This window comes from Papio anubis, chromosome 13 (assembly GCF_008728515.1).
Source record: "Papio anubis isolate 15944 chromosome 13, Panubis1.0, whole genome shotgun sequence".
NCBI lineage: Eukaryota > Metazoa > Chordata > Mammalia > Primates > Cercopithecidae > Papio > Papio anubis.
The window spans coordinates 15,359,190-15,371,485 of record NC_044988.1 but is presented as its reverse complement, the minus strand read 5'-3'; the positions used below and the strand labels follow the sequence as shown (position 1 = coordinate 15,371,485).

Below are 12,296 nucleotides of genomic sequence, written 5' to 3'. Positions count from 1 at the left end.
TATTTACAATTGTTTTAAATTCTATAAATTTATTTTATATTATTTTTTCAAGACAGAGGCTTGCTCTGTCTCCCAGGCTGGAGAGTAGTGGCATGATCTTGGCTCACTGCAACGTCCGCCTCTCTGGCTCAAGCAATCCTCCCACTTCAGCCTCCCAAGTAGCTGGGACTATAGGTGTGTGCTACCATGCTGCTTGGCTAATTTTCTTATTTTTTGTAGAGACAGGACCTTGCCATGTTGCCCAAGCTTGTCTTGAACTTCCTGGGCTCAAGAAACCCATTATCTCAGCCTCTCAAAGTGTTGGGATTACAGGTGTGAGCCATTGCGCCTGGCCAATAAATATATTTTAAATGTCAGGTTTTAAACATTAACTATTAAAAAGCCAACTCATGGCCAGGTTAGGTGGCTCACACCTGTAATCTCAGCACTTTGGGAGGCCGAGGCGGATAGATCACGTGAGATCAGGAGTTCTAGACCAGCCTGGCCAATTTGGTGAAACCTCGTCTCTAATAAAAACACACAAAAAATAGCCAAGCATGGTGGTGCGGGCCTGTAAACCCAGCTACTCGGGAGGCTGAGGCAGGAGAATTGCTTGAACCCTGGAGGCGGAGGCTGCAGTGAGCCAAGATCACGCCACTGCACTCCAGCCTGGACGACAGAGCGAGAGTCCATCTGGAAAAAAAAAAAAAAAAAGGCAACCCATGAGAATAATAAGGCAATTTTAGTTGACACCATAATTTGAAATCAGAGGTTATGACCAACAATTACAGCCTTAACATTACTCAGCATCGAACTTCTGTCTGGTTTGGTTTGCCATATCGTGGAATTAATGACTCATGCAGATAAATAGTTGTAATGATCTCTCTTTTTAATAGCATGCATTCAGCTCAGGACATTCCTCAATTAAACTGATTCAGAAACTTTAAGGGGAGTAATAGAGAAAGCTTTGTTTTAAAGTTCAATCATCTAATAAGTGCTTGTACTTATTAGTTTTATTAGCACATCTAATAAGTGCTTGCATTTCTTTTTCTTTTTCTTTTTTTTTGAGACAAAGTCTCACTCTTGTCCCCCAGGCTGGAGTGCAATGGCACGATCTCAGCTCACTGCAACCCCCACCTCCTGGGTTCAAGTGATTCTCTTGCCTCAGCCTCCCAAGTAGCTGGGATTACAGGTGCCTGCCACCATGCGTGGCTAATTTTTGTATTTTTAGTAGAAATGGGGTTTCATCATGTTGACCAGGCTGGTCTCCAACTCCTGACCTCAGGTGATCCGCCCGTCTTGGCCTCCCAAAGTGCTGGGATTATAGGCATGAGCCACCGCGCCAGGCCAAGTGCTTGCATTTCTTAAATAGGAAGGTCAGTCCCCAACTTATAGTAAACATCAAAGTTCTCTGTAGTATGCTGTGTGTCACTGGTTCAGTTATAATTGAATAGGTGAATACTGAGCTATGCCAAGTGTTTGAGCCAAGTCAATATGTATGAGTCTTTCCTGGTACAGGACTGAGCAGAGTATCCCACGAAGCACTAGATATTTACCTGAGCAAATTTTCAAAAGATGAGTTTAGACCTGTAACTTTTCCAATTAATTATACATTTATAAGAAGTTCATAAAATGTATAAAACAAGTAAAGGAGACTTTCTTCTGATATGTATAAAAAGAAAAAAGGATTAAACTGGCAGCATAGATTAAATTTTGGTGATTTTCATTGTCACATAATCTGATAATTACTTATTAAAATCAATAGCTCTTTTTTCTAAACACAGTTTAAAATGTTAAAATATGCTTGAAAATCTTTTTGAACCAAATGACCCACAAAACACTGCTGAACAGTTCGAAATACCTTTTAGTCCCTCTATCAAGCCTCATAGGCTTTGATGGTTACAAATATTTGAGTCTGTGTGGCGTCTGTCAAAAACATTGCCCCAGGCTTTCATGATTTTGCTCCTAAAGCTATTGGTTTATGTTCTTTCTTTTGTGGCCAGGGTAAAAAGGTGGCTCACTCACACCTGCTTGTTCTGACTTGACAGTGTTAGAGGGGATCACTTTTCCTGGTTTCAGATCTTGTAGACACTGGAGCAAAGTGTGTGTGTGTGTTTGTGTGTGTGCATGTGTGTGTTGTAAAAAGTTGGTATACATTACTGGGGTTAGTGGTTCAAAAATGATCTAGGCTGATTATATTGAATATGAATACAAATGCTGTATAAAGATCCTTACCTGATCAGCTCTTACTAGAAGCACCTACATCTTTTTTTTGTTTTTTACCCAGCCTGAATCCACTTTTGGTAACTCTGGAAAGGAATCCCAGAAGTGAACATTCCTCTCCTCTGGCTTTCTCTTCAGTTGAAATTCTAAGCTTCTGTGGTCCCTCATTTGAGTTCTAATCTGTGGCCCTTATCTCTTTTAATAAAGAAGGAACAGGTCCATGCAAGCAGAGAGAGCAGGTGTCAGATGCATGCAGACATTGCAGTTTGAAGTATGCCAAACACAGATCACACACTGACTTCATGTATGGTAACGAGCACTTGTAAGTTTAGGAACAGCCCAAGCATTAGTCGAGACTATGAAGTCCTATATCAAAATCTCAAGGAATAACTTTTAAAGTGGAGTTTGAGTGCCCATAGGAGTTAATGTATTTTACAGATATCTCCTATATGCAATCTAGGATGTGAGATAGATTTGTTAATTAAATGAATGACGGTAGGAACCCTGGAGGACCTGTAATCAACAATCTTTTTCTGCTGTATGAGTCCCACTGAGGTGCAAGACATTCTCTACGGCCATAGACCAAGTGAGTGCCAGCTCATCTCTTACTTATTAAGTGCTTACTATTTAGCCAAATATTATCCTTGACTCTGGAAAGACAGCAAAATAGACATGGTCCCTGTCCCCATGGAACTGATTGTATTGTGTGAGAGCAGGCGCTTGAAGAGAGATTTCAGTACAGACTACTAAGAGTGGGATAGACTTTGCTGAAGTGATTTCATCACTTCCTTTAAGCTTCTAAGGTCCTGCTGCTGCAGCTGCTTCTGTAATCAGCAGCCAACATTTATATGCTTGATTGTTTTATTCTTCACCAATCCCTTTACTATAGCTACTATTATTGGCCCCATTTTATGACTAAGTAAACCGAGGCTAAGGAAAGTAAGTAGCTTGTCTGAAACCGTTCTTTTGTTTAATCTGCTAATGTGAAAGGATGTGACTGCTTCAAATACGAGAAAATACTGTCAAGAGAATGAGAAGACAAGCCACAGACTAGGAGAAAATACTTACAAAAGACATATCTGATAAAGTATGGTTATCCAGAATACACCAAGTTCTCTTAAAACTCAACAATAGGAAAATGAACAACCCAAATTAAAAATGAGCAAAAGATCTGAACAGACATCTTACTAAAATAGTTACATAGATGGCAAATAAGTATATAAAAAGATGCCCCACAACGTATGTCATTAGGGTACTGCAAATTAAAGCAATTAGATAATACTATGCCTGTTAAAATGGCCCAAATCCCAAACAAACAATGTCAATGCCAAATGCTGGTGAGGATGTGGAACAAAAGGAACTCTCATTCGTTGCTGGTAAAAATGCAAAATGATATAGCCACTTTGGAAAATAGTTTGGCAGCTTCTGACAGAACGAAATATTTTCTTACTATATAAACCAGCAGTCTTGCTTTCTGATATTTATCCAAATGAGCTGAAAAGTTAGGTCCTGAGAAAAACTTACATATGGTTGTTTCTATCACCTTTATTCATAATTGCCAAAACTTAGAAGAAAAGTAGATGTCCTTCAATAGGTGAATGGATAAATATGCTGTGATACATCTAGACAATGGAATATTATTCAGGGCTAAAAATATATGAGCTGTCAAACTATGAAAAGACATGGAAGAACCTTAAATGCATATTAGCAAGTTAAAGAGGCCAATCTGAAAAGGCTCCATACTGTATGGTTCCAACTATTCTGGAAAAGCCAAAACTATTTAAAAGATCAGTAGTTTCCAGGGCATAGGCAGGACAGAAAGATGAATAGGAGAAGCACAGAGGATTTTTAGGGCAGTGAAACTATTCAGGATGATACTGTAATGGTAGAGACATGTCATTATACATTCGTCAAAACTTACAGAATGTGCAGTATCAAGAATAAGCCCTAATGTGAACTGCGGGCTTTGGATGATAACGATGGGTCAACGTAGGTTCATCAGTTGTAATAAATGTACCATTCTCGTGTGGGATGTTGATAGAGAGGAAAGTTGTGTTTGTGTGGGGGAAAGCGATATATGGGAAATTTCTGTACTTACCACTCATTTTTTCTGTGACCCAAACTTCTCTAAAAATTAGGTCTGCTTAAAAATACTGTTAGCTCTTTTGTTAAGATTTATCAAGAAAGTTAGTGTAGCAATCAACTGGCCCCAGGTTCAGCATTTTTTTTTTTTAACCCACATTGGGGTAAGGTTAACCTTTTATTTAGTAGAGTTCTAGGTAGCCTTGAATCTACTAATCACTTCATTTATTTTGAAGTCTTATACAACTTTGGGCAGATGTCAGAAGAAGATACTAGGGAAAAAATACCCTTAAGCAAGAAGAAGGTTATACACCTTAATTTTTTTTTTAACTTTAGAAACCTCACTATGTTAAACTTGCTCATTTGAAATCTATTGTTAATGGCTCTTTTCCTCCCACAGATGAGGGTGGGCAGATTATTACCAGTCCATGCTGACTTTGAACAGGGCATACATTATGGGAAGGCCCCACTGAGTTCATTATTAATCCCGTATATAATAGAGAAAACCCTGAAAACCTCTACCCAACCCTGACCCTTTGTTTCCTGTTTGCGTTGTTGTTTGTGGTGGTGTGCCGCTGCCTGACCTATTATAAATGCCAAGTGCACACAGCTCCTTTGAATTTCACACTGCAGCCATAAATCGTTTGTCCATTTATAAATAAACTAAAATGTGGGATATGATGGAGCTCAAGAGAGCATATTGTCTGAAACTCTTGGATCTCATTCTCAGCACAGATGTGCCAAAGCTTTTGGCACAGTATAAATTGAGCTGGATGTTAGGGCTGTTCACAGCCCCCTGGGGGCAGGTGGGCTGGGTACTTGGCTGAGATTGCCTCAGAGCATTAGAAAATGGTAATTGCCTGAGACTTCTTATGTTTTCTCCTGAAGCATTACTCTCTTCCTGGTTCTCTAGTATAACTGTGAGGGTTGATTTGAAATAGCCAGAAGTATTAATGATTGAGAAAAAAAGTATTATATTCAGACTACATAAAAAGCAGACTCTTCTCTACAGAGATAAATGTAAAGAGAAAACAAATTCTAATTCTAATCCTATTTTATTTGGTTCGAAAATGCTAGGAAGTTCTGGATGATTGTACTCCACATTGATGCCCTGCTTTCTACATTAGTGTTTTTTCCTTCCATGGAATTAGAGCAGGAGATGGTACCTCATGAATTAATGCTAACTGGTTATTGAACAAGAATTGTGTGGAAGTGAGTTAAGAGATGGTCTTGTGTCATGGAAAGTGTAGTAGTAGCTGGACACTGGGGTGCTGCCTCTAGTTTTGCTACTAATTGGGGCTATAAACTGATGCTGAGCACTTAAATTATAGGGCCTCTGATGCCTCCTGTGTAAGAGAGAAGAAGGTTGACTTAGCCTGTGGTCACCAAGGCTCCTCCTTGTTGTGCCTTTTTAGAGTTTTGTGAAAATAACTGGGATTCCAGGGATCAGCTTTGGATGTCCTCCTTTGAACAGTCTTCCCCTGACTTTTTGGTCAGCTTAGCGAGGGGTCCACAGTGGCACTGACACTGTCTGCCCTGCACTGCAGGATGAGCAGATGATAGGAGAGTACTGATTCCCCAACCTTACGTGGTCTAACACTTTGTAGTTTAAAAAGCACTTCTGCATATATGATCATCTTGAAAATTCCCTGAGATGGGGACTGTTATTGTCCAGAGCTTACAGGTGAGGAAACATCTATAGAGACACAAAGTGTGCTTAACCACACCATACAGAGTCAGCCAAGGAAGTCATAGCCAGGTAGTATAGGCTTAGGAGTTGAAATGACCTGGATTTGAATCAACTGCCATTTATTCTTTTTGTGATCTTGGGCATCGTTTAATCTGTTTTTGCCTTTGAACAAAGAAGATCATAATACTCAAAGGAATGTGTAAATATAATGTGAATGGGAGGGCAAAGAAGTGTTTTTATATAATATATGAAAAATGCTGGCTGTGAGTGGTGGATCATGCCTGTAGTCTCAGTGCTTTGGGAGGCCAAGCTGGGAAGATTGCTTGAGGTCAGGAGTTCAAGGCCAGCCTGGACAACATAGTGAGACCCCCTCCCCCATCCATAAAAAAATAAAATTAGCAAGGCATGGTGGTACATGCCTCTACTGCCAGCTACTCAGGAGGCTGAGGTGTTCGAGGCTGAAGTAAGCTATGATTGTGCCACTGCACTCCAGCCTGGATCACAGAGTGAGGCCCTGTCTCAAAAAAAAAAAATAAAAAGTGCTTTGCACAGTATCACCTCTGTAGTATATTCTTAAAAATGATAGCTATAATTACGTATTATTAAGTGAAGGCTTTAGGCCTTCTAATTCTATATTCATGATCTTTCTACTACACCTTGCATCTGTTGGTAACAGACATTTTTATGATCTCAGTTACATTAATGTTTGGAGATTAATGTGTCTAAAAATTGTCAATTAATGGCCAACTAAGTCCTGTGTGTTTAAGGACCTTCTGAGAGGGCAATATTAGTCAGCTACTGAATGGTGTGAAAAATGGGTCATAAATCAGCCTAAAAGAACTGGAGCCTTTTATTCCACATTTCTCAAGGAAAACAGAAACAAAAACCAACCAACCCCCAGTTTTTTAAAAAAATGATTCTTATAAAAATAATACACAGTAGTTTATTTTAAATTGTTTTGAAAAACAGAGTGCAAATAAGAAAGAAATTAATGTTTTTTCTCTGAGAAAACACAAAATGGCAGATGATGCAGCTGCAACGGGTGGGCGGAGCAGGGGACCCAGGAGCCCTGGGATGGGGGGATAACCACGGTGGCTTCCGTGGAGACTTTGTGGCATCCGGGGCCAGGGTTGTGGCTGTGGTCGGGGCTGGGGCCGAGGCTGCGGAGTTCGCGGAGGCAAGGCCCGAGGCAAGGAGTGGATGCCCGTCACCAAGCTGGGCCACGTGGTCACAAGGACATGAAGCTAAAGTCCCTGGAGGAGATCTGTCTCTTCTCCCTGCCCATCAAGGAGTCTGAGATCATTGACTTTTTCCTGGGAGCCTCTCTCAAGGATGAGATTTTGAAGATTATGCTGGTGCAGAAGCAGATCCGCGCAGGCCAGCGCACCAGGTTCAAGGCATTTATTGCCATCAGGGGACTACAGTGGCCACATTGGTCTGGGTGTTAAGTGCTCCAAGGTGGTGGCCTCTGCCATCTGCGGGGCCACTAACCTAGCCAAGCTCTCCATTGTTCCCGTGCGCAGAGGCTACTGGAGGAACAAGATCGGCAAGCCCCACGCCGTCCCTTGCAAGGTGACAGGCCGCTGTGGCTCTGTGCTGGTGTGCCCAGGGGCATTGGCATCATCTTGGCCCCTGTGCCCAAGAAGCTGCTGCTGATGGCTGGTATCGATGACTGCTACCCCTCAGCCAGGGGCTGCACCTCTGCCCTGGGCAACTTTGCCAAGGCCGCCTTTGATACCATCTCAAAGACGGACAGCTACTTTACTCCCGACCTCTGGAAGGAGACTGTGTTCACCAAGTCTCCCTATCAGGAATTCAGTGACTACCTTACCAAGACCCACCCCAGAGTTTATGTGCAGGAAAGATCCAGGCTCCAACTGTGGCTATAACACAGGGTTTTTATACAAGAAAAATAAAGTGAATTAAGCTGGTTAAAAACAAAGAAAAGAAAAGAAAGAAATTAACAAAACATATTGCATATGGTTTCATCGCTTATAAACAAATACAACTCACCTGATGATATAATTTATTTGTTTTCTTTGAAAGGAATTATTTTTGTTCTTTTTGATCACAATTACTACCAACTGTATGTGTAATTTAGTAGTCTAAAAATATGGGCCTCAGCTGTTGATGATCCTCATAGTGATTGTTTCATGGGTTTGAGGAAAGTAAGGGGAGTGGGAACACACTGAGTAGCTACTTTGGCAGTTTTTTTTATTTTTTTTATTTTTAAGGCTTAAATTTTATTTCAAACTGCAGAGGAAAAGCCACAAAGTCTGCAAGTGAAGCTCAAGTTTCGAAGTTGGAAACCTGATTCCAGCTTGTTGTTGATACTGTGTTACCATAGATAAGACCACTCATTTTCTTTGAACCTCAGTTTTACAATCTAAAAGTCACAGAAGCGGGCCTAGGACTGCCCCAAAACTGATTTTCAATTCCTAAAGCCTCCTGTTGTGTAACTACAAGAATGGAGCCTATCAACCTCACAAGTCTTTTCAGATTCACTTCTGCATGGCTGTAGATGCCTCCAGCTGTTCTCCAAATTCTAGCCACTAAGGGCAACCAGATGGACACTACGTACAGGTTTGCTGTTGTCATGAAATGTGCTGCATGAGAACCATGTCAAACTCAGTAGCTCAAACCACAAGTATTTATTCTTACAGATATGCAGGTCCAGTTCAGGGTTGATAATGAAGCCGAGCTTGGCTGGGTGGCTCTGTTGCTCTTGGCCAAACTCATTCAGATGTCTGGGAGTTCTGGGAGTCTGGTGGGGACTGGCTGATACAAGCTGGGCTCAGCATGGGCAGTTAGATCCTGTTGCCCAAGTCTCTCATCCTCTTACTGGATCCAGTGGGTCAGAGGGTCATGTCGTAGCAGAGGCACAAGAGAGAAGGCCAGTCATGCAGGGCTTTTCAAGTCTTTGGTCACAATGCAATTGCTAACGTTTATTTGGTAAAGGTAAGCCACATGGTCAAACCCAAAGCCAAAGGGTAGGGAAATGTGCTTCATCCTTTTAGGAGGAGGAGTTGCTAAATCACATGGTAAAACAGGTAGATACAGAGAGGGCTGAAGAGTTGGGCCATGGATGCAATCTACTAGATACCATTCTTTTGGCAACGTGAAGCTGCATATTTCACCTCCCACACACATTTGCACTGGTTGGTCTCAGGAAAAGATTTTCTTCACCTGATACCTGTCCTTAAAGAATGGAAGATCTTTCTTTGGGACTCATTTTTCTTGCTAATCAGGTATCCAGGATTGCACAGATCAGTGCTACTCAAAGTGCTGTTCAAGGCTGGCAGAATCAGCAATGCCTTGAGATTGTTGGAACAAATTCTAGGGCCCCATATTGGACCTATTGAATCAGAAACTCTGGGGATGGGGTCCAGGAATCTGCATTATGAAAAGTTTTCTGGGTGAGTCTAATGCTCAGTAAAGTTTGAAAAACACTGGTATGGATCGAATCTTTGCCACAGTGTTTCTGGTAGCATCATTCTTACGTTACCTTGTCTTCTGTTATTTTGAACTACCATCTTTCATTACCTGACCTTTCTATTGGGGGTGTCAGGATGATAATAATCCAAGGTAGCGACCTTCTTTACTGGACCACGGGCCAAAATCAACTTCTGGATACTTCTGTCCCACTTCAAGAGTGGAATTCTAGGAGACCATGTGTGGAAAACTGCAGAACAGAGCACTGCCCCAGCTGGTGCCCTGAGGCTTCATATCAAGTATGGAAAACATAGGAACAGGAGGTCACAGGCATATGCAAATCTTAATTTTTAAACTCTGCCCAATAGATATACATGTGCAATAGATACAGATGTGACACAAATAAATGTCACATTTGTATTATCTCAATAATTTAGATGAATCACTCGACTTCACAGCTAGAGGTGAAGCAAATAAAAGACTGTTTCTTCATACTTCTAAGAGAGTGAAAGTCATATTTTATGTGGTTGCAAAATTATCGGAGAGGGAGAACAGTCTTTGTTCCCCCTTGTCGGGGAACTCTTGTCTAGGACTGTGTCAATCCTAGTAGTTTTATGCTTCATCTAAGGGGAGAGATGTTACATCTTGTTTCCATTTCGCAATTAATATAATTCTTTATTGAAAATATAATATTAAACCATACTATATAGTATGATATAATTTAATATAACTCCTAAATAAATATACTGCTTCCCCATTCTCTTCTCACTTTGATATAGCAGAACTGGATTTATAAGGTTGAGTATCAGCATTTAACATTCCTAAGATGAAAATATCCAAAGTGTCATAACTCAGCACAACTGTATGTTAACTGTGCACATTGTGTTTCACAGGGAAAGAAATGAAAGAAAATAAAGGGAAAGTAGGTAATTGCTCACAGGATAGAAGATATTATCCTGCCAGTTTCTTCCTGGAACTGTATGCATCATGTCCTGTGTTTGTGATATAGCACAGGGAGTCATTGCTAACAATGAATAACATTATTGGGATGACAGCAGTTTAAGTGCAAAAGAAATTTGAGTTCTGACAAACCAGGCAGACACACACAACACGAAAAATGTATAATGCATCACCATGGCTGGTTGTGTCTGTGGCAGTTAAGATACTGATACTGATTGAGAGGCTCATCTGTTCATTTGATTGTGTCTCATGGTTTAAATCTCTCTGAAGGGTTGGGGTGGGGGTGGAAGAAGCTAGTTTGCTCTGATTGATGGTGCAAAGAGGGGGTTTTGGTCTGCTTCTCATGTAAATGTGAGGAATAAGCTTCTCTGAGTTTGCATTGACTTTATTATCAGAGATAATAAATGGATGAATTCTAAAAAAGGAGAGGGAATGTAAAAGCCTTGAAAGCTTTGAAAGTTGCTGTGTTAACCACACAGCCGGTTACAGATACCTTTGCTAGTGTTGCTGTCACTGTTTATTTGATAACTCGATCCTTTATGGAAGAGAACTTGGAGCCACAGTTTATTTTTTTTCCCTTTTCCTCTCACACCCAAATTCATGAGACCTGCCATCTTCCCTTCCTCAGTGTTTCCAGAATATATGTTTTCTTTTCATTTCTGCGGTCACTGTCTTCTTCATCCCCAGCCTAATCATTTCTCGATTTGACCTTTGCCAAAGCTACCTAACTGGTTTCCCTACCTCCAGTATTGGAAGTCCTTCTTTGAGGTGGACATCGGTGACATTTTTATCCTTTAAATCATAAAGTCTTCCATGGTGCTTCATCCATCACCCATGACAATGCCCTCCAATGAGAATGCACAAGAGGACCAGATAGGTTATAGGAGAGACATTAGGAAGCACACATATGCACACACAAATGAGTCTAAAGAATTAAGAAATTATCACTTAATACAAGGAGTGATAATGGTACCTGTATTCCGTCCATGTGTCATGTCTGTAGTTGAGGTTACCAATGGAAAGAGAGGGAATTCCGTAACACAGAGCAGTAGACAGCAGTGCCCTTGTGAACCTGCTTAACTGGGCTTACAGATTACATCATCCAATTTTAACCAAAAGAACTCCCAGAAAAATGGGTAAGTGACTTACAAAGCAATAATAAGACAATGGCAGAGCTGGAACTTTGCCTTCTTTTGGCACAACCTCTTTCTCAGCCACATTATGGGGCAGAAACAATAATGAATGACCTAATTAGATCTGAGAAAGAGTCAGCCAAAAAAGAAATGGAAATTATCAAGAAGATTATTTTAATCATTAACAAAGAACCTCTGAAGCAGTGTAATCTATGCCTTGAGATATTAGCTAATGATAGTAGTAGATATATGTAATGAGCATACATTATGTTTGCTTATGTAATTCTTTTTAGCTGATGGGATGCACCATGAAAAACTAGCTCACATGATAAGTTTCAAGCTCTTCATTGTGGAATGCCAAACCATCACACCTCAGCTTCTAGCTTTAGCCTTAGTTATTATCTGTCCATTCCCTCATTTCACTACACTCTCCCAACTAATTATCTGTGTGACTTTGGACAAGTCACTTAACCCCTCTGGGCTTCTGATTCCTTACCTGGAAAATGTTTAGGAGTAGGACTAGAGGATTTTTGAAGGATTTGCCGATCCTATTGTAATAAAGGCATACCTGAGATGGCTAATAAAGACATACCTGAGAGTGGATAATTTATAAAGGAAAGTGACTCACAGTTCCACACAGCTGGGGAGGCCTCAAAATCATGGTGGAAGGCAAAGGTGGAGCACAGTCACGTTTTACATGGCAGCAGGCAAGAGAACATGTGCAGGGCAACTCCCCTTTATGAAATCATCAGATCTCCTGAGACTTGTCACTATCATGAGAACAGCAAGGGAAAAAC

General features: G+C 40.8%; 2 long non-coding RNA genes across 2 annotated transcripts in view; one reads left to right on the top strand and one right to left on the bottom strand.

Moving 5' to 3' along the window:
* The window catches only part of LOC103878459, a 291,089-nt gene that overhangs the window by 134,709 nt on the left and 144,084 nt on the right, over nucleotides 1-12,296 (top strand). The gene's annotated exons all lie outside the window — the stretch shown is intronic.
* On the bottom strand, nucleotides 8,611-12,166 carry LOC103878460. Its single transcript, XR_638665.2, has 3 exons — nucleotides 12,128-12,166; nucleotides 11,108-11,211; nucleotides 8,611-8,815 (listed from the first exon to the last, which is right to left on the bottom strand). It is a non-coding gene; the product is annotated as an uncharacterized LOC103878460 (long non-coding RNA).